Raw genomic sequence first — 19,917 nt, 5'->3', positions numbered from 1 at the left:
CCTTGAGGGGACAGGGCACTGTTAACAGCGACTGCAATAAGCTGAGCGTGTTCTCTGATCCTTTGCTTACTTCTCTTTGCCTCTTTCTCCTCCTTGGCCTTTTTTTCAGTTGTTAAGGTGCATGCCCATGGAGAGCTTATTCAGCTTTCCCCAAATTCCAGGGGATGAGTGGCTGATGAAAATGGGTGCCTAGCAAAATCTGACCCTTCTGTCAATGTGGCCTTATATTAGTGAAATTTTAAGCCTTTCACTAACCTCCCCTGCACAGAGGTAGGTTTTCCCCTTAATTTATTACAATTAACTGGCTTGGCAGCACATTTTTTCATGCCTTTTAACAAATAAGTGTTTTTCCAGTAACAGAAATTGAGGGATGGGCATAATACAAGCTATAAGTTCCTCTCAAGTCCTTGTCTTGATAAGCAGCTATGAATATTTTGACATAGGTAATTTCCAACTACTTTCCATTTTTTACAGGCTGGAGGATGATATTGTAATTGAGAGTCCCATTGAAGAGCTATGCTTCCCCATCTTATAGTTTATATTGATGGTTGGCGTTTACCACTTTCTCTATGAAAGGAAAAAAGAGGAGACTTTCTAGTACCAGTCTGACCACATGGTGTCCCAATAGACATCAGAGTTAAGTGTTTCCTCTCCGCCAGCCCAATCACTTGGAAAGATGGAGAGTAAAGTTGCTGGGCATACCTGAGACGCGTTGCCTGGTATCCCTAGGATATTCCTCCCCAGGACATGTCTAGGCTTTTGTTCCAAGGTGGGGGTGCTCACCCCACCTGAGAGAAGTCAAGAACAATCCTCCTGGGAATGCCCTCATCCTCTAAGGTTCCTGTTTCCTGAGGACTAAAAAGAGAGCATAACTTAGAAGAGAAGCTTTATATTCAACTGCAATGGGTTTCAATAGAGACCAAACAAGGATTGGGGGGGGGGGGGGAAGGCTATTTAAAAGAGAATTATTTAAAATATTTGCCTCCTTCCATGAAGAAGTGTTATGAAGAAGAAGTTGTTGACAGTTCTCTTGGGCGTAATCTAATTTGCAAGAGCTTTTTATGGATTTGTTCTGATGAAAGGCTATATAAATCTGTATGTAAGGAATTTTTTTGCCAATTTCCTTCCCTCTTACAAAAGAGATTTAATTGTAAGGTAGGGTTATAGGTGACTGTATTATTTGTGTGCCAACATTGGCCATCTTCCAGATGATGTTGCAGCTTGGCAGTATTTCAGTAGACTAGAAGCACTGCCCATTTCTAAGGAAGAGAGAGAAGAAAAAGGCAGATTTCCCTACCAGTGCACAGTGTCCCAAGTCACTGGTCTGCCATTCTGAGCACTGATCCCTTAAGTCCACTGAATCCTGTTCCCTATCCCAGGGCATCCCTAGGGTCCACAAAGACTCAGGAAATGGATGGCCTGGTACCATCCCAAAGCTGCTGAGCCAATGCAGTGGTCTTCTTAGAAGCATTTGTGCTCTTAGCTAACTGCTAGATTACTGCTCAAGAGAATAGAAAGGATCTGCCATGAACAAAGAAATTTTATAGAGGGGATTTCCCAGGTGCCAGCTCTGTGTGTTGTCATCGAACTAGAAGGAAAGAACATGTGAAAGGAAATTGGGTTCCTTTAAGAATGTGGCTTAGTACGCTTTTTAGGCAATCAGAGTGATATAGGTATGGACATATTGTTAGACAGGGCCAGGAGTGAGACTCCCTCTGTTGCTTACAGTGCAGGTTTTCTTTAAGAAAACAAATGCACACCCAATAGCCTATTCTCTTCAGTCAGTGCTTTCTTCATGCTTTCTTCAAGGAGGCTAATAGCAGAACACCCTGGCACTTGAGAAGTAGTAGTAGACAAAGAGATGGAAAGACCAGAGAGAAAAAGTGAGGAGCTGGTTATCAGAGACACTGCAAGTGAGCAGAGAGCAACAGATAGTGCACGCTCATTTTGAGAAGATATGTTCCTGGGCTCAGCTGGGTGGTTGATTCTTAGCTCAAGGTTGCTCATGTGTAGCCTGGCACTGAGGTCATCTTAAGACATTCTGGTTTCTAACCTAGTCTTGAGTGGATTTTAAGTAGGGTGAGTTAGATTCAGAACTTTATTAACCCTTAGTACTGTGCACTTGGAATGCATGGGATTCAAAAGTAGAGGGTGAGTTGCAAGAACATGTCTCCTTAGATAATAGCATTATGTACCACTTTGAGCTTTCTATTCTCTCTAATGATTTCTACAAGGTAAACAAATTGATAAAAATTAAAAGTTGGTGTTTCCTGGTTAGGAGATACAGCATAATATGTCATAGATCTTTTAGAGAAAAAAGCACACTTTAAAACCAAATTGAAGGTATTTGCTGAATCTGGAAAAATTCCATTACAGCTATTTGACAGTTTTAGTACACTCCTGAAATTTACATGCATAAAATAATTTAAAATGTACCTCTCAGAGTCAAGATTTTGACCATTAAAAGAGGCAATTCTCATCTGAAAGAAAGATATTCTCTGACTTTAATGGTACTCAGAAGGGATAGAATAATTGGAGAATTATGTCACTTACCCAGAAAGCATGGCATCATTTACAATTAAAAATATACTCCAAAATTCAAGGGCAACTAAGGAAGTTGGTGTGTATCTTAATTTCATTCTGAATCACTCCAGCTGTATGGTACTTCCCTTCAAAGTCTATGTTGATCTTTCTAGAATATTGCTTCTTTGCCACAGTTCACTAATTTTATTTTTTAAGGCCACGTACCTGTAATGATTTTAAATGAGTCACTAAGTAAGCACAGAAAATACAGTCAGCATTGCTTGAATTCTTTATTCCAAAAGCATATATTCTGGTCAGAGGTATGGATCCAAGCCACTAACATAAATCCTCCCACAGAGAGAACCCATTTCACAGTTTAATTATGACAATGACTTAACAAGCTTTCCATGACACAATTGGCCATTATAAAATGAAAAAGTGTTATAAATGATTTTTCTTTGTCTATTTTCTTTCAGAAAATAATATACTATTTCTTGATGGCCTGGCTTGTCCCAGACACATAAAGTTAGTGGCTAAAAGTGGCATGACATTCACTTTCTATCAGTATGATATTTCTGAGTTTCTAAGTTTCAAATGATTTAATCATTGGTGGCACAGGTAGAATTTCTTCTCATCATTGGAAGAGTCCTAGAAGAGCTAGAAGAGCAGTGATATATTATACAGAAGGTGAGTCATCAATCACCATGTGTTCTCAATCAGATCCTTTATCAGGAAAGGAAGTTAAGAGGAAAGTAATTAAAAGATGCTTTATATCTATTAGTTCTAGAATTTGCAGCCCAGTGTCTTAAATAACAAGGCTAATCTTTCTGGAAGTTTGCAATAGGATTTGTCAACTATGCAAGCACTTGTTTATAAAAACTTATTTAGCAAGTGACTTGAAGCCATACATTTTATCCCTAGACATTTCTAATCTGTTGATGAGAAGGGAAAGTTAGGAATGAATTACTAGGGTTTATTTTCTGAATTAGTGTATTTTGTGTGAAGCCAATGATTTAAAATCCAATATTTTCCATGCCATACAGAGAATGTGCTGTACCATTCCATTCAAGTGGCAGTGAAGCAATTCTTTCTGAAGACGCTAATTGACACAAAATTGATTGTTTTTTTCAATGCTGTTTGCTGCCAAGCATAGTAATTAATTTCCCTTGCTAAATTCACTGGAATAACTTTATCTTCTTATTCCAAAGTTCACAGCACAATTTGCAAAATTTGAGGACAGTATAACAAACCATTTCTCACAATGAACTTATCTCCAATTCACTGCCTCATTAGTACTGTAATGTATCATGATCAAAAAATATTGTTGCAGATGCCCATGTAAAGCAAGTGAGATTATTTTTGCATGGCAGCTGTTGCTTGGAACCCATACACTAGAATGGTAAACTGTAGCACTGAGAGTGACAGATTATTTTAAATTATCACCACTATAGTAATGACACAATAAAAAAGCTTTATTTAAACAGAAATACAAAAAAAAAGTACTTTAAAAAAATAACACTGTTAGAAATTGGGAACTTTCTTCCAAAGCATAACAGATGATATCTTCGAAGGGGTATTTCCCAAGTTTGAAAACAGAGCAGATGGCATTTCCCAATGTAACCACAGCCCTGCAGACCCCAGAGTCAGCTGCGTCCTGATCCAGGTTCATGACTCTCATTGCAGAAAGCATTCGGAGGCAAGATGGGCCAGAAGGAATAAGTTGTAAAGTTTACTAAAGATGGAATGAAAAAGTACATGTTAAAGGCATACGGCAGACATGCTCAAGGTAGTGGCACCCACTGAGTGGACTGGGATAGCTTGTTTTATAGGGACTTTTTGCTGATAGCAGGTTTCCATAATGATCATTGAACATTAGGGGTTTACATGGTTTGTATTAACCATGTGCTTATATCATTTGCATCATTTCAGGAGGAGATAACTATTTGCTCATGGTTCCCTGTCATGTAGTGAAAATTTGGAGGGGAGAGCAGATGTTTAACAATCTTTATAACGCCATGCTTTTTGTTATGAATTAAGAGTCAATTTGGGACCCAAGATTTTATAAGCTTTGTGGTTTTAGGGAGTTTCAGGGCATTAGGGGAAATTCTTGTTTTACAGATTTTACAGTTTGCATTAATTCCTGTGTAGCTAGATAGGAAACTAGGGACTTGCATTTGTCCATTAACTCTTTCAGAGCTGGATAGGAAACCAGGGACCTGCAGTTGTCTTATTTTATCCTGCTTCACTAAGTTATATTTCACAAGGGATTTTATTCTATTATGCAAATTTAATAGGATGAGGAGGAATTCTTTTATAGTGACCAATGTCTGTCAAGCCAAGATATTTATTTTTAAAAAGCTAATGTCTTTACTATTAGAATTCATTTTGAAAATATACATTCCTGTGTACTTATCAAATTAGGAAACTTTGCTTGTATGTTTTGGTGATTAAAAGAAAAATATATATTCTCAGTCCATGATCACGAGAGATATGCATTTAATCACTTTTTATTCATTCTTCTGGCATATTATTGAGAGGCATGTTTTATCAACAAGGTCTAAGTTTTTTTTGGTTGACCCACTTTTGAATGTAAAAGCTTCAGAAAACAATGGAGGAAAATAGAACCACACTAGCCAATGAACATTACCTCTGCCCAGGGTCTGTCCCCCCAACCATATATATACTATCACTGCGGGTTTTTATAGTATAGAGAATTTTCATGTTGATTTCCACATGAAAAATGAAAACTCTTTCTCTGTCCTAAGATATCCCCCTTTTCTGATATCATGTTGATATTCTTTTGGGTGAATTACTCCTGACTCCAAAGTTATATAGTATTCTTGGGGAGATTGCATTTTGTGGCAGAAATCTCCATCTTACCACAACCCAGATAGAGAAAGAGATTGAGCTCCTGACCAAAGTTTGCCTGGATACATGTTCTTTTCCTGAAAATTTTTATAAGGTCTTTTTTTTTTTTTTGACATGAGCAGGTTCCAGGAAGTGAACCCAGGTCCCTGGCATGGCAGGTGAGAAATTTTCTGAGTTTTAAGTCATGAGTAGAGTGATGTACAATAAAAGAAATGTTTAGAATCCATTATTCTCAGCTATGGCCTCATGGTCAGATTACTCTTCTGGGGCATCGTGTGCTGCAAAGTTCCTGATTACCTCTCAGAAATTCAATCTTTACCCTCAAGTCACACATAAGCATAGCTCAGCATGGTGGTGACAATTTAAAATAATCTGACAGCACCTAGAAAATGTCATTCCACTCCAGTATAAGTGGGCTGCCAACAAAAGCATGACTCACACAGGCTCTGATGAAAAGATATTTCACTCATATGGAGTAACTAGAGCAAGTCAGCCTTGCAGTAATGAACACTGGTTCCCCATAATCAGTGGATCGCAATACATGGCCAATGCAGGGAGATATCAATGTCCAGCACCCATTTATTTTGTTTGTGTGCTGCAGTCGTGGTGGAATCCTGCTTCCTTCCTGCCAGGCAAAGATATACCACCAAGGTATAAGCTGGCTACCATAATACATGCCCACCAGAATCAGAATCTTTCCAAGGAATATTTAAATATGCTCAGGACAATGGGGAAGCAATGTGCAGGCAGTCCAATATCTACTAGAGAACTGCATTTTTTCCTCCCAAGCCAACACTTGATTACAGGATGTATTTGCAGGTCCCAGGGTAAGACAGAAGACTCTATCAGGCCTGCTCCCTATCACAATGACCATAAAGAACTTTGCTCTTGTTCACATAGTTAATGAAATATACAGACTTTGGAAATTAAATATGGTATAAATAGATACAGCATCCTTTAAAAAATGCTATTCCACAGCAATCTACATTTTGTAGTTTTTCTGCTAGTAAGACTGTTCCAGATTGTGAGCTATATTTTTTGTTTGTGCCAGTATTTATTAAAATTTGCTTATCACAGATACCAGACCGAACACTACACAAAGCACTATTTTGTCAGTGTCGGATATAACCTCCCCACCTTGTTGCCATTTCATAGACTGAAAAATCTCTACTCATCCATCAAGATTCTACTAGACAGGTCAGTCATTGATTTCCTCATCCTTAATTATTTTACAATTATTTGTAAAGGAAATATTAAACATGCCATTTAAATAAAGACCAACATGGGTGAATTACTAAGTTAAATTCATTATTGTTTATCATTATTGTGAAAACCCAAAAGGGAAAGAGAAGTGGAATAAGGGATTATACTTAGAGAAAGAAAATGCCATTAAACTAGTAGATGGTCCTGTAGTTTGAATGGCAGAATTAGAATGTTTGATGTAGAAACAGAGGAAGAGGATTTTGTAAAATAGACTATCCAGAGGGAAATTTGAGATAAAACATGAACCTGTGGTTGGGGATTAAGATCAAGCAGTTAATAAGTGCATGGAACCTTGAGTAGGGTATGAGATTCTGTAGTCTTGTACAGAGTGATGCCCCAATAAATCCCAGAGTGATTTGAACAGTGAATAAAAAAGTATTTGCAATAGTATGCCATGCCACTACCAGCATTATCCCTAAAAGCTCTAGGAGGTACCCTGTGGTCTAACTAAATCTCTTTTAAGTTATTTTAGTGAGTTTTTTTTTTCAGAAACTTAAGGCCTCCAGATTGCTCCTAGGCCAGATAAGTCCTGAAACCCAGAGGTACCAGTCCAGAAACAACAGTCAGGTTATTCCACTACCACAGAAGGTCAACACCCCTTTCCAGCACGAAGAAATTAAAATGGTCATTGCCCAGATATCCCCAAAGATTGTGGAAACATCAAATAAGAGAGGGAAGTGTATCTGAGAAATTAGGATTTAACAAATGACTGACGACTGCCTTAGTATATAGGCAATTCTTTTAATGCCCAGTGTTTTAGAATAGCTAGAAGGAAATACTTTAATTTGTTGAACTCTAATCCAACTCTAATCTAACTCTAGCCCTTATCTTTGATAATAATTGTATATATATATATTTCAAAAGAAAAAGCCATTTGCCCATGTTTGTGTGGATGTACTCCTGGAATTTTTGTTCACTGATGAAAACATTATGTATCAATGCTATACTGTCTTAGTTAACTTACCCCTATTGTTAAGTCTTAAAATTTGATAGACAGCACTACTAGTGGTCAATAAGAGGGAAGAGTAGGGAGTATGAGATGTATGAAAGTTTTCTCTCTTTTTTTTTTAATTTCTTTTTCTGGAGTAATGCAAATCTTCTAAAAATGATCATGGTAATGAATATACAACTTTGTAATGATATACTGAAGCTCTGATTCAGTACTTTAGATGAATTTTATGGTGTGTGAAGATAACTTAATAAAATTACATTAAAAATTAAAAAAAAAAAAAGTATTTGTAAAGTACCCTTGGAGGAATGGTGAGAAAGGAGGAAAATTCAACTTCCCCATTTGGAGATATTCTCGCAAGCAGTGAGGACAACAAAATCAACAGGCTGAGCCCTCAAACTTGGGGTTTGTTCATATAAAACTTATCCCTGCAAAGGATAGTCAAAGCCTACTTAAAATTAGGCCTAAGAGTCACCCCCAGAGAGCCTCTTTTGTTGGTTAGATGTGGCCTATCTCTCTTTCAGCCAACATGACAAGCAAACTCACTGCCCTCCCCCTCTATATGTGGACATAACTCCCAGGGGTGTAAACCTTCCTGCCAACATGGGGCAGAAATCCTAGAATGAGCTGGGACTCAGCATCAAGGGACTGATGCCACTGAAAGGGGGAAGAGAGAAATGAGACAAAATAAAGTACCAGTGGTTGAGAGATTTCAAGCAGAGTCTAGAGGTTATCCTGGAGGTTGTTCTTACACATTATATAGATAATCCCTGTTTAGTTTAAGGTGTATCAGAGAGGCTAGAGGGAAGTATCTGAAACTATAGAGCTGTGCTCCAGTAGCCATGTTTCTTTAAGATGATGTATAATGATATAACTTTCACAAAGTGACTGTGTGATTGTGAAAACCTTGTTCTGATGCTCCTCTTACCTACAGTATTGTCAGATGAGTAAAAAATATGGATAAAAATAAATAAATAATAGGGGGAACAGATGTTAAAATAAATTGGGTAGAGGGAAATACTAGTGGTCAATGAGAGAAGGGGGTAAGGGGTATGGTATGTAGGAGGGTTTTTTTTTTTCCTTTTTTCTTTTTATTTCTTTTTCTGGAGTGATGTAAATATTCTGAGAAATGATCGTGATGATGAATATACAGCTATGTGATGATATTGTGAGCCATTTATTGCACACCCAAGTATGGAATGTTCAAATGTTAAGAATGTTCATTGGTTTGTTGTATGTTGATTGTTTTTATTAATAAAAATAAAAATTTAATTTAATTTAATTTTTAAATTATTTATTTAAGTTTAAATTTAATTGTTAAAATTTAATTTTAATAAAAAAGGTATTTGTTTTATCAGTGTGTCTGATAATCTGCACTGTAAGGAACAGATGGCATCTCACTCCTGGCCCTGTCTTACAATTTAATTTAATTTAAATTTTAAATTATAAAATTTTAAAAATTTAATAAAAATTCAAAAAAAAGATCAAGCAGTTAGGCAGAGGACACAACATTTTCTAGAGAATGTGACGGTAGATCTATACAGCAGCCAATCAGGCAGCCTTATCTCTGGAAATTAATAAATGGATTTTTTTCAACTTTCTTGACATTTGATTAATATAAAATGAATACATCTGTTTTAAGGATGTAGCTATGAATTTTGACAAGTAATGTGACTTATAACCGCCACCAGAATCAAGAAATGGAATATTTCTATGACCTCTAAAATGTTTTCATTAGTTCTTTTCTACTCAGTACTTCTTCTTTCAGGTAGTATGATTTTTCAATTTTTTCTTCTTTTTTAAAAAAATGATCTTGTAAATCCTTTGCTTTTCCATAAAATATTTAGAATCATCTTGTTAACTTCTACAAAATGCATTTTAAGCTCTCATTAGGATGTCTACTGAGTCTTTGATCGTTTAAAGAATTACGATCTTTGCTATGTTGAATTTCCCAATTACTTCACATGACATATCACTCTATTTATTTAGCTTTTCTTTATATTTCACCAAAAGTGTTTCATAGTTTTTAGTGTACATATCCTGCACCTATTTTGTTAAACTCAACGTATTTTTTTATGTTACTGCAAATACTATTTTAGAAATTAAAGCTAGTTTTTCCTAGTTGGCTTCATAGAATAAGTTAGGTAGCTTTCCATCCTCTTCCATTTTCTTGAGGAGTTTGAGCAGTTTTGGTACTAATTCTTTCTTGAATATTCTGTAGAATTCACATGTGAAGCCATCTGGTCCTGGACTTTTCTTTTGGGGAGTTCTTGATCAAAAATTCAGACACTTTTCTTGTGATTGGTTTGTTGAGGTCTGCTATATCTTTTCGAGTCATTATTGGCTTTTTTTGCTTCTCTAGGAAGTTGTCGATTTCCTCTAAGTTGTCTAGTTTATCATAGTACCCTCTCATGAGCTCCTCTATTTCTGTGGGGTCTGTAGTCATGTTCGTCCTCCCATTTCTGTTTGCATTTATTTGCATCCTGTCTCTTTTTTTCTTTGCCAGCCTAGCTAAGAATCCATCTATTTTATCTACTTTCTCAAAAAAAAAAAAAAAAAAAACAACTTCTGGTTTTATTGATTCTCTCTATTATTTTCATGTTCATAATTTCATTTGTTTCTGCTCTAAGCTTGGTTATTTCTTTCCTCTGTTTGCTTTAGGGTTAGTTTGCTGTTCTTTCTCTAGTACCTCCAGGTAAGCAGTTAATTTCTTGATTTTTGCTCTTTCTTCTTTTTAAATACAGGCATTGTGGGCAATAAATTTCTCTCATAGCACTGCATTTGCTGCACACTATAAGTTTTGATATGTGTTTTCATTTTCACTTGCATCAAGATATTTACTGATTTCTCTTGGAGTTTCTTCTTTGATCCACTAGTTGTTTAAAACTGTGTTGTTTAGACTCTATAAATCTGTGAATTTTCCAGGCTCCTACCTATTATTGATATCCAGTTTCATTCCATTATGATCCATGACAGTGCTTTGTATAATTTCAATATTCTTAAATTTTCTGAGACTTGCTTTGTGCTCGGACAGTGGTCTATCCTGGAGAATGGTCCATGAGCAATTGAGAAGACTATACATCCTGCTGTTGTTGGGTGCAATGTTCTGTAATGTCTGTTAAGTCTAGTTCATTTATTGTATTATTCAAGATCTCTGTTTGCTTATTGATCCTTTTTCTAGATGTTCTATCCATTGATGAGAATGGGAACTTGAAATCTCCAACTACAAGTGTACACTTGTCTATTTCCCCCTTCAGTGTTCTCAGTGTTTGCCTCACGTATTTTGGGGCACTCTGGCTCATTGCATAGATATTTATGATTGTTATGTCTTCCTGTTATTTGTCCATTTTATTACTACAGAGTGCCCTTCTTTGTCTCTTTTAATTGTTTTACACTTGAAGTCTAATTTTTCTGATAGTAATATAGCTACCCATGCTTTTTTCTGATTGTTGTTTGCATGAAATACCTTTTTCAACCTTTCACTTTCAATCTGTTTTTGTCTTTGGGTATTAAATGAGTCTCTTATAAACAGCATACAGATGGATACTGCTTTTTAAATCATTTCTAACAAGCTATGTCTTTTGATTTGGGCATTTAATTTAATGCTGTAAAGCCTGTGCTTTCTTCAACTATTTTTTTTTCCTAGATTATATCTGTCATATCTTTTTTTTCTCTCTTATAACCCTACTAGTTACCCTTCCTGCTAATTATCATTTCTACACTCTTCTCTAAATCTCACTCTCCTATCTTTTCCTATCTGTCTGTAGTGTTCACTTTGCAATTTCTTTTAGAGTAGATCTCTTGTTTATGGGCTCTCTCAGTGTCTGTTTGTCTGTAAATATTTTAAACTCTCCCTTATTTTTGAAGGACAGTTTTGCTGGATATTTTGCTTGACAGTTTTTCTCTTTCAGTATCCTAACTATAACATCCCACTACTTTCCTGCCTCCATAATTTCTGCTGAGAGATCTGCACTTAGTCTTATTTAGCTCCCCTTGTATTTGATGGTTCAGTTTTCTATTGCTGTTTTCAGAAATTTGTCTTTATCTTTGGCATTTGACAATCTGATTAGTAAGTGTCTTGGTGTAGTCTATTTGTATCTGTTCTGTTTGGGGTATACAACACTTCTTGGACCCATAGTTTTATGTCTTTCATAAGAGTTAGTAAATTTTCATTGACTATATCCACTATTATCCCATCTGTGCTTTCCCCCGCTTTTTTTTCTTCTGGGACACAAATAACATGTATAGTCACATGCTTAATGTTGTCATTCAGTTCCTTAATACCTGCTCAAATTTTTCCATTTTACCCTATCTGTTCTTTCGTGTGTAGAATTTCAGATATCATGTCTTCTAGTTCACTAATTCTTTCTTCTGCTTCTTCAGAGCTTCTGTTGAATGTCTTCATTTTGTTTTTCATCTTTTCTATTGTGCCTTTCATTCACATAAGTTCTGTCATTTGTTTTTTCTAGCTTTAAATTTCTTCTGTATGGACACCTGTATCTTCTTTATTTTCTTCATGTTTTTTTTTTCCATATTTTCCTTCAATTTGTTTAATTGATGTAGAAGATCTGTTTTAATATCATTAATTAGTTGTTTCAATGCCTGTATCTCAGTTGAAGTGTTTGTTCCTTTAGTTGGACCATATCTTCATTCTTCCTGGTATGAGTCATGATTTTCTGCTAGTGTGGAGGCATCTGATTTTCTTGATTAGTTTATTCTAGATATTATTTTATCTCTTGCCTATGGCTTTCCTATTGGTTGCATTTGTTCTCTACTTGTTCATCTGTCGCAACAGTCAGTTATCAGATTAGTTCTACCCTCCAGTCTTCCCCCCAAGACCAGGCACCCACAGTGGCCTGCCTCAGGGATGGCAGTAGGCACTGGGCACCACAGCAGTGTCTCTGTGGGTAAAATTACTCTGCTGTTTCCAGTGGTGCCCTGTTTGTCTACACCCTGCAAGAACTGGGTTTGCTTTAGGGCACTGCTTTAACAGATGGGTGATCTGTGTTTGTCAGCCAAACAGGAGCATCTTCCCACACAGGTAGTTTAGACCCGCTCCAGTAGGCCTGAAATAATGTTGAGGTAGTCTCTAAAAAAGTCCTTCAATTTTTTTTCACTTTCTGTTCTTCCCAGTAGATGACACTTTTCTATAATTTAATAATCCTCAGAGCTGAGCCTTCAGAGCACAGGCTGCCCCTCACCAGGCAGGCTGATGACAGTGTTCCTGTGCCCCCACTTTACTGACCAAATTCCAGTTCAATATGGGTCTGTGTTCCATGCCTTATTTGTGGTGGAGTACACCCCCAGCTGTCCCAGCCATTAGCCTTTACCCGGGTGGCTTTCATGTCACCCACTGTCATTTCTCACAAGGCTGGGGGAGGACTTTAGGACCCAGGGCTGGGAAACATAGCTTCTGTGCTGTTTTCTTATACTCACTGGTTTCACTTACCTGGGACTTGAAAAGCTCTCCCCTGTCCCCTGGGTCTCCAAAAGGTGAGGGTATGTACCACCGCTGTGAGAATACGTTATTTTGTGTCCCCACTGGAGGGGTCTACTGCTGTTTCTCTGCCCAACCCCCACTGTGAGGTGGAGTGAGGGGGAGGGGAGAGGACCTGCTGGTCCAGGATGGAAATTTCCTACCTGATATTATTCTATTTCTTCAATCTGGCATTTGTCCCTCTCTAGTCCACATCTCCCCCATATTTCTGAATAATTCATAATCATTCTTTTTCAATGCTGAATTTCTGAGGAGAGATTTTCGGTAACTGTTGACATCACCATATTGATGACATCATCCCAAGCTATTTATTCTTAATTGAAAGGGGTTGAAGTATGAAGTTTGGAGTTCTTTCCTAAAATTCTGATAGATGAACTCTAGTGGCATGAGGTTTACAGCAGCTGTTCATCAGAGGTAATTTAAGGTCAGAGAAAAAATCACAGATCCATTGACATTCAACTTAACGATGATCTCTGAGTTCATGGCAGTTTGTTCTTTTTCTGCTAGGAAATTGTGCTTGCTTTCCTTTACAATATATTCACCCATCTGGTTTTAAAGGTCTGATGTATGAATTGACAGGATGATGTGGATACGGTAAAGACAGTCATAAAAGTTTGCTCTGTGGAGACCTCATCCAAATCATCTGCTGTCATATACAACTGTTTAGAAGTCAGGGAGATAGAACACTTAGAGATATCCAGTTGTCTTCTAATATTTCATCCATGATAAAAAATGCTGGGTTGCGAATAGTCATTAAGTAAACAAATGTTATTTATGGCAAATATGTGTATCTACATGTAACTTTCTAGCATTTCTGTGCCTCTTACCCAAACTTTGAGAAACTGATAGTTTTTTACTTGTAATCATCAAAACTATAATCTCTACTTATGCCAATGACTTTCTCACAATTAACAGTGTAATTATGCCATAAGACAATCTATTCACTGTTCTCTTGCTGGGAAATCCTCTGTGCTCTCCACCGCTACCCATACACAGTTCACAGTGAAATGAGTTTGTATTTTGGAAAAATTTTGAATCTTAGTTCTCTTACTTAGTCTCCTCCAGAATTGCTATTTGCTCCCCCCACACACACAAAAATGATATGAATATACAGTTTGGAAATATGATTAGCTGCATGCAATAAACAAACTAGAAAAAGTACCTTGCTGGCTTTCAGGAACTACTTTATGATATACCATGTTTATAGTATTTTTAAAAATCATATTTGCAATAAATTAACCATTATTTTTTATTTGTTCAACTAGGTTTGCTGATCTCCCCCGACATACTCACACACTATGAGAATCCAATTACCCATGTGTAAAATCGATGGCTATTTTAGACCCAGAGTTCTCTAAGACTTACTGTATTGGCTGCCTACTTATACTGTAAAAAATTATAATCTTATACTTACAGAGATCAGAAATCCAAAATTGGTCTCACCAGGTAAAATCAAGATGTTGGCAGGGACATGTTCATTCTGGAGGCTCTAGGGAAGAATCCATTTTCCTGACTTTCCAGGCTTTTAGAAGCTGCCTGCATTCCTTGGCTTGTGACCCCCTCTCATTTTCAAAGTCAGAAATACTTGTTTAGTCTTTCTTATAATGCCACATTTCAGGTTCTTATGTTCAGACTCTTTTCCTCTTTTAAAGACCCTTGTGATTATATTAGGCCTACCCAGAAAATCCACCATAATCTCCTTATTTTAAGGTAATTTTATTAGTAACCTTAATTTCATCTGCAACCTTCATCCCCTCCTTACCCTCTAATTTAACATATTGACAGGTTTCAGGAACTAGGATTTTGGCATCCTTGGGGAGCCATTTTTCTGCCAACCACACTCACTGATCTTTCCTTCCATGGGGTTTAATCTGATGATAAATTCATTTTTCCCTTCAGATAACATATTTTCCAGATCTAAGTGTTCTATTCTTTTTATCCCTTCCTATTACTCTCCTCATTATGTCCATGTTTTCCTTTATAGACCTGGGCATATTTATAACAAGTGTTTAAAGTATGTGTCTCTTAATAACATTTCAGTCAATTCTGGCCGTTTTTATTGAACGATTTTTATTTTAGTTATAAGTTTCATTTTCCTGATTCTTTGAACCTTTAGCAATTTTTTTATTGAATGCTGGACATTTTAAATGTTATTGAATTGTATGGTAGATGTTTGGATTTTGTTGTATTCCTGTAAGTAATCTTGATAATTTTTGGCCATAAATTCAGTAATTTGCAAATTAGATTTATTGTTTCAAATTTTGTTAAGAGGTTTGTAAGAGTAGATCCAGGTATTCGTCATTTAGAGATATTTTAAACTTACAACTTTGACAAGATTCTTCTTGGATGTCAACTTAAGGTTCTAGAATAGTTGGTTGGAACTCAAGCATCTATAGGATTTACTTGATCTCTGGGAATTATTCAGCTTTTGATTCTTCATGTATATTGGCCTGCCTATGGAGTTTTAATTTATGCTTGGGCAGCATAATATTTATCAACATATCCAAAAGGAACCTTGTACAGATCTATGGAATAGTTTCTCTGAGGTCCTATGTCATATGCATTGTAGCCACCTCAGTTTGTATTAATCCTCAAACATTAATACCTCCCTCTTCAATTCACTGAAACCATTGTCTTCTGCTTGGATTCCCTTCCTTTAATGTAGTTTGGAAGTCCATTAGTAAGAAAGATGGGGTTGGTCATATGGGCTTCCTCATTTTTTCCCCTTCTCTTAGATATAGTTCTGCACTTCCTATGTCATCCAGGTTTTGGCTGTTTAGAGTAGGAGACTATATCTCTACAGGTTCCCTTGTTATACCCACAGACAAATTTTCCCTCTATGAATTAGTTGTTGATTTTTCTTTGATGTTAAAGACCTGCTTTAAATATACTTCCTAAATACAGTTAATCTGGATCCCTTTGCTAGAAACTAAAATTTGGCTTTATCCCCTTTCTCTCATGGTGCTTATTTGCATCCAAATTTTAAATTGTGTTGTATTTTGTTTAGTTATATATCAATGCCTCATCAGATATGCAAGGAATTTTCTGGAAGTACAGAGAGAGGATGACAGAGGAGTTTCTAATCTTGAAATTAGTGTTAAAAGTGTGGTAGTTTAAAACTGTTGTGTAACGCAAAAAAGCTACATCCTTTAATCCTCATTCAGTATTGCTGGTGGGATCTTTTTTATTATTTCCATGAAAATGTGATCCACTCTATCGTGGGTGGTAGCTTCTGATTAGATGGTGCCTGGTGTCACGATCAGGTCATGTGTCAACTTGGCCAGGTGGTGGTGCTCATTTGTCTGGTCAGGCAAGTGCTGGCCTGTCTGTTGCTATGAGGACATTTCATGGACTTAAATCATGATTACATTGGCTGCATCCACAGCTGATTGCATTTGTAATCAGCTAAGGGGAGTATCTTCTGCAATGAGTGATGCTTAATCTAATCACTGGACAGCTTTAAAGGAGGATTCACAAGAGGCAGTTTCTCTTCCTGCTTCAGCCAGCAAGCCTCTCCCATGGAGTTCACCCAGACCCTTCATCAGAATTGTCAGCTTGTGGCCTATCCTGCCCTGCAGACCTTGGACACTATATTCCTATGGATACATGAGACACTTTTATAAATTTTATATCTACAGATATTTCTTGATGATTCAGTTTCTCTAGAGAACCTTAGCTAATGCAGATGGTTTCCATGGAGATGAGTCTCTACCCATTCAAGATGGTGTTGCTTACTGGAGCCCTTTCAGAAGGAACCATTTTAGAAAAAGCTTTAGAGTCAACAAAGCCCACATTCCCAGAAATGAAGAAGGAAAATATCACTGGGGGAGCTTCATGAAACATGAAGCTGGGAGACAAAGCTAGCAGATATCCCCATGTGCCTTTCCAGCTCAGAGAAACACCAAACTTCATCTTTCCTTTCTTTGGCATTAAGGTATCCTTCTCTGGATGCCTTAGTTTGGACATTTTTATGGACTTAGAATTGCAAACTTGCAACTTAATAAATTCCCCTTTTTAAAACTTGTTCCATTTCTGTATTCTGGCAACTTACAAACTAAAGCACAAAAGGATAGTATGTCTGTTTACATGTTATCCATTTTTAGGATCACCCTTCAAAATCAGCTACAGCTAGGACAATCAAAGCTAATTAATTTCTGTCACAAGTCATTAAAGTCATTATCAGACTGTGGGCCATTTGGAGGAGCCTCGATTAAATACTGGCGACTGTAGTTTGTTAGCAATATTAACAGGAGATCAGATTGAGATATTCTCAAACACATGGAACAATGAAGCTTAATTTGGTAAGACAATAATGCTTGCCTTGGCAACTGGATACGTATTTTTCATTGTCAAGCTATTGAGACAGTTATAAATATAGACTTAAAAATAATAATAAATAATATTTATGAGGGCATTGTGACTTTATTTCTTTAAAACATTTAAGACATATTTAGTGCACTTCTACTACATGCTAAATTTCACAGTAAGTTTTACGGATATGTCCGTGAACAAAGGAAATGTGGTCTTTGTTTTCATGACTCCTAAATTCTATTTGAGGGAAAATAAATAATGAGCAGGTGAGCAAATCATATATAACAGAGGAGTGCTCTAGTCAGAGAAAACAAAAAAAACAGTGGGTGCAAAGTGGGTAAATTGAGGCACATCTCAGTAACAGGAAGTAACCATAAATGATTGACAGTGGTGAGCATGGGAGCTCTCCATATCGTTCAAAAATGAATCAGAGATTGTAGAATGGAATGATTTCTAAATGTTGTGTTAATTTCTTTTTTCTTTAATTAATAAAAAAAAATGAATCAGAGATGAAACAGGAGGCTGAGCACAGAGGGGCATGTGCTGTGATAAAAGGTTTGCTGTCTTTAGAATTAAAAAAGGAAACTAATAAAGGTCATGTTAACATTGGAAGCTGAAGATGAAAACTCCCTAATCATAATGAATCATGTATGAACTCAAATTAAGAGAGAATAAACCCTAAGCATGGCTCACACACTAGTGAGACATAAGGACAGTGTGAAAGAGAATCATCTGAGGGAAATGGCATGATACCTAAAAATCCAGAGAGCCACCCCACGTCCCTCCAGAGAAGTACAAAGAAAACCGGGAGAATAAGTTAGCATCAAAGCCCCAAACAAAAAGTTCTTGAAAGCAAAAAGATATAACAAAAAAAGTTAAAAATATCTAGGGTTTATAATTTAGAGGATGAAAAAAGACTTAGCTGGCAGATACGGAAAGAGACATCACAGGTTAATCAATGCCAACATTCCGCAAATTGGAAGGTTCTGTGGCTTAACTAAGTTTGCTTCCTGGTCTGAGTAGAAGGAAAGTAAAAAGTCTAATATGTATTGATCACATACTATATACTAAGTATTTTTGTATAATACAGTGATTAAGAACACGGACTGAACAGCAAGATTGTCTAGTTCGAATATCAGGACTATCTATTATCAGCTCTATGATCTTGGACATTTAATTTATTTCTTTGCCTCACTTTCCTCTCCCATCAAGTGGGTATAATAGTACTACCTACTCCAGAGGCTTGTTGCAAGTTTTAAATGCACTTAAAATGGTGGCCGACATACTATAACTATTATTATTATTAATGATATCATTATTTTCTAAATAGTGTATTCTACATTTTAATAATTAATTTAAGGAGCTTCAGGAAATTTAGTAACTTTCTGAAAGCTGCCCTGTTGTGTTCCTGTTAGAGAATAGGAATCAAATTCAGGTTTTCCAGTCCACTGCCCATGGCCTTCCCATAATGCCTTGCTGCTGAAGAGAGAGAGAGAGAGAGAGAGAGAGAGAGAGAGAGAGAGAGAGAGAGAGAGAGAGAGAGAGCATTTCTCCAGCTGCAATGACTCAACATGTGGATGTAGTAAGAAAATAAGACGAAAATTAATTTTAAAAAAACTGCCAAGAAGTGCTGGGGAAAGAATTTTGCATATGCCAAATACATTCGTATTGCAGTATAGTTTGCACAGTTCCTTGTTAGGACATGCATGGGAGATATACAAGGAAATAATTAAATGCAACACCTATACATTACATTTCAGAGCAAAATCAGAGCGTACCAATAGTCTTTCTCTTCCACAGGACATTACTGTGGTGGATACACTGCAGTCTAAAAGCTGTCCACAATTCTTAGAGGTCAGAAATCATATTTTACAGCACACCAAGAACAGAGATGGCTTTCAGACCTGGGACAAACTTGCAATGACCAAGGCATACATGAATCAATGCCAACACTTGAGAGAAAATTCTTTGAATTTTACACTTGCACCAAACTGCTTCTAAGCTGTTTGTCAAAGATGAGTTTGAGGAAATGCTACTATCATGAATTTATATTATCACTGAATGTTCACTTTCAACAGAAAGAAATTTTCAAGATATACTAAAGGAATTTGTTTAACTATATATATTCTCTATACTCTTTCCTTGTGTTTGTACTTTATCAGGTGATTTCTAGAAAAATCCCTTTGCAAAGATGTAGGGAAATAATTTTTATGATTCTCTTAAAAAGCTCAACATGGTGTGTTAATCTCAAAAATTCTTAAATATTCTGAGAAGAATCCACCTTTATGAAATATTCAAACACATGAACCAAATGACAAGTTCTAGAATGAAGACTCTCAGATATCACATTTCTCTAATGACTTTTGATTAGAAATTCAGTATAAAGGAATGTTACAGCACAAGCCATCTTGGGACAATTAATTCTGTCCTAAATGTTAATAATTCCATTTGTTAATGTGGAAACCATCTTAAAAATGCATAATGATTAAGGAATCAAGGATGCAAT

The sequence above is a fragment of the Tamandua tetradactyla genome, chromosome 8 (genome assembly GCF_023851605.1).
Source record: "Tamandua tetradactyla isolate mTamTet1 chromosome 8, mTamTet1.pri, whole genome shotgun sequence".
NCBI classification, from domain to species: domain Eukaryota; kingdom Metazoa; phylum Chordata; class Mammalia; order Pilosa; family Myrmecophagidae; genus Tamandua; species Tamandua tetradactyla.
Note: the sequence above shows the minus strand (reverse complement) of the source record.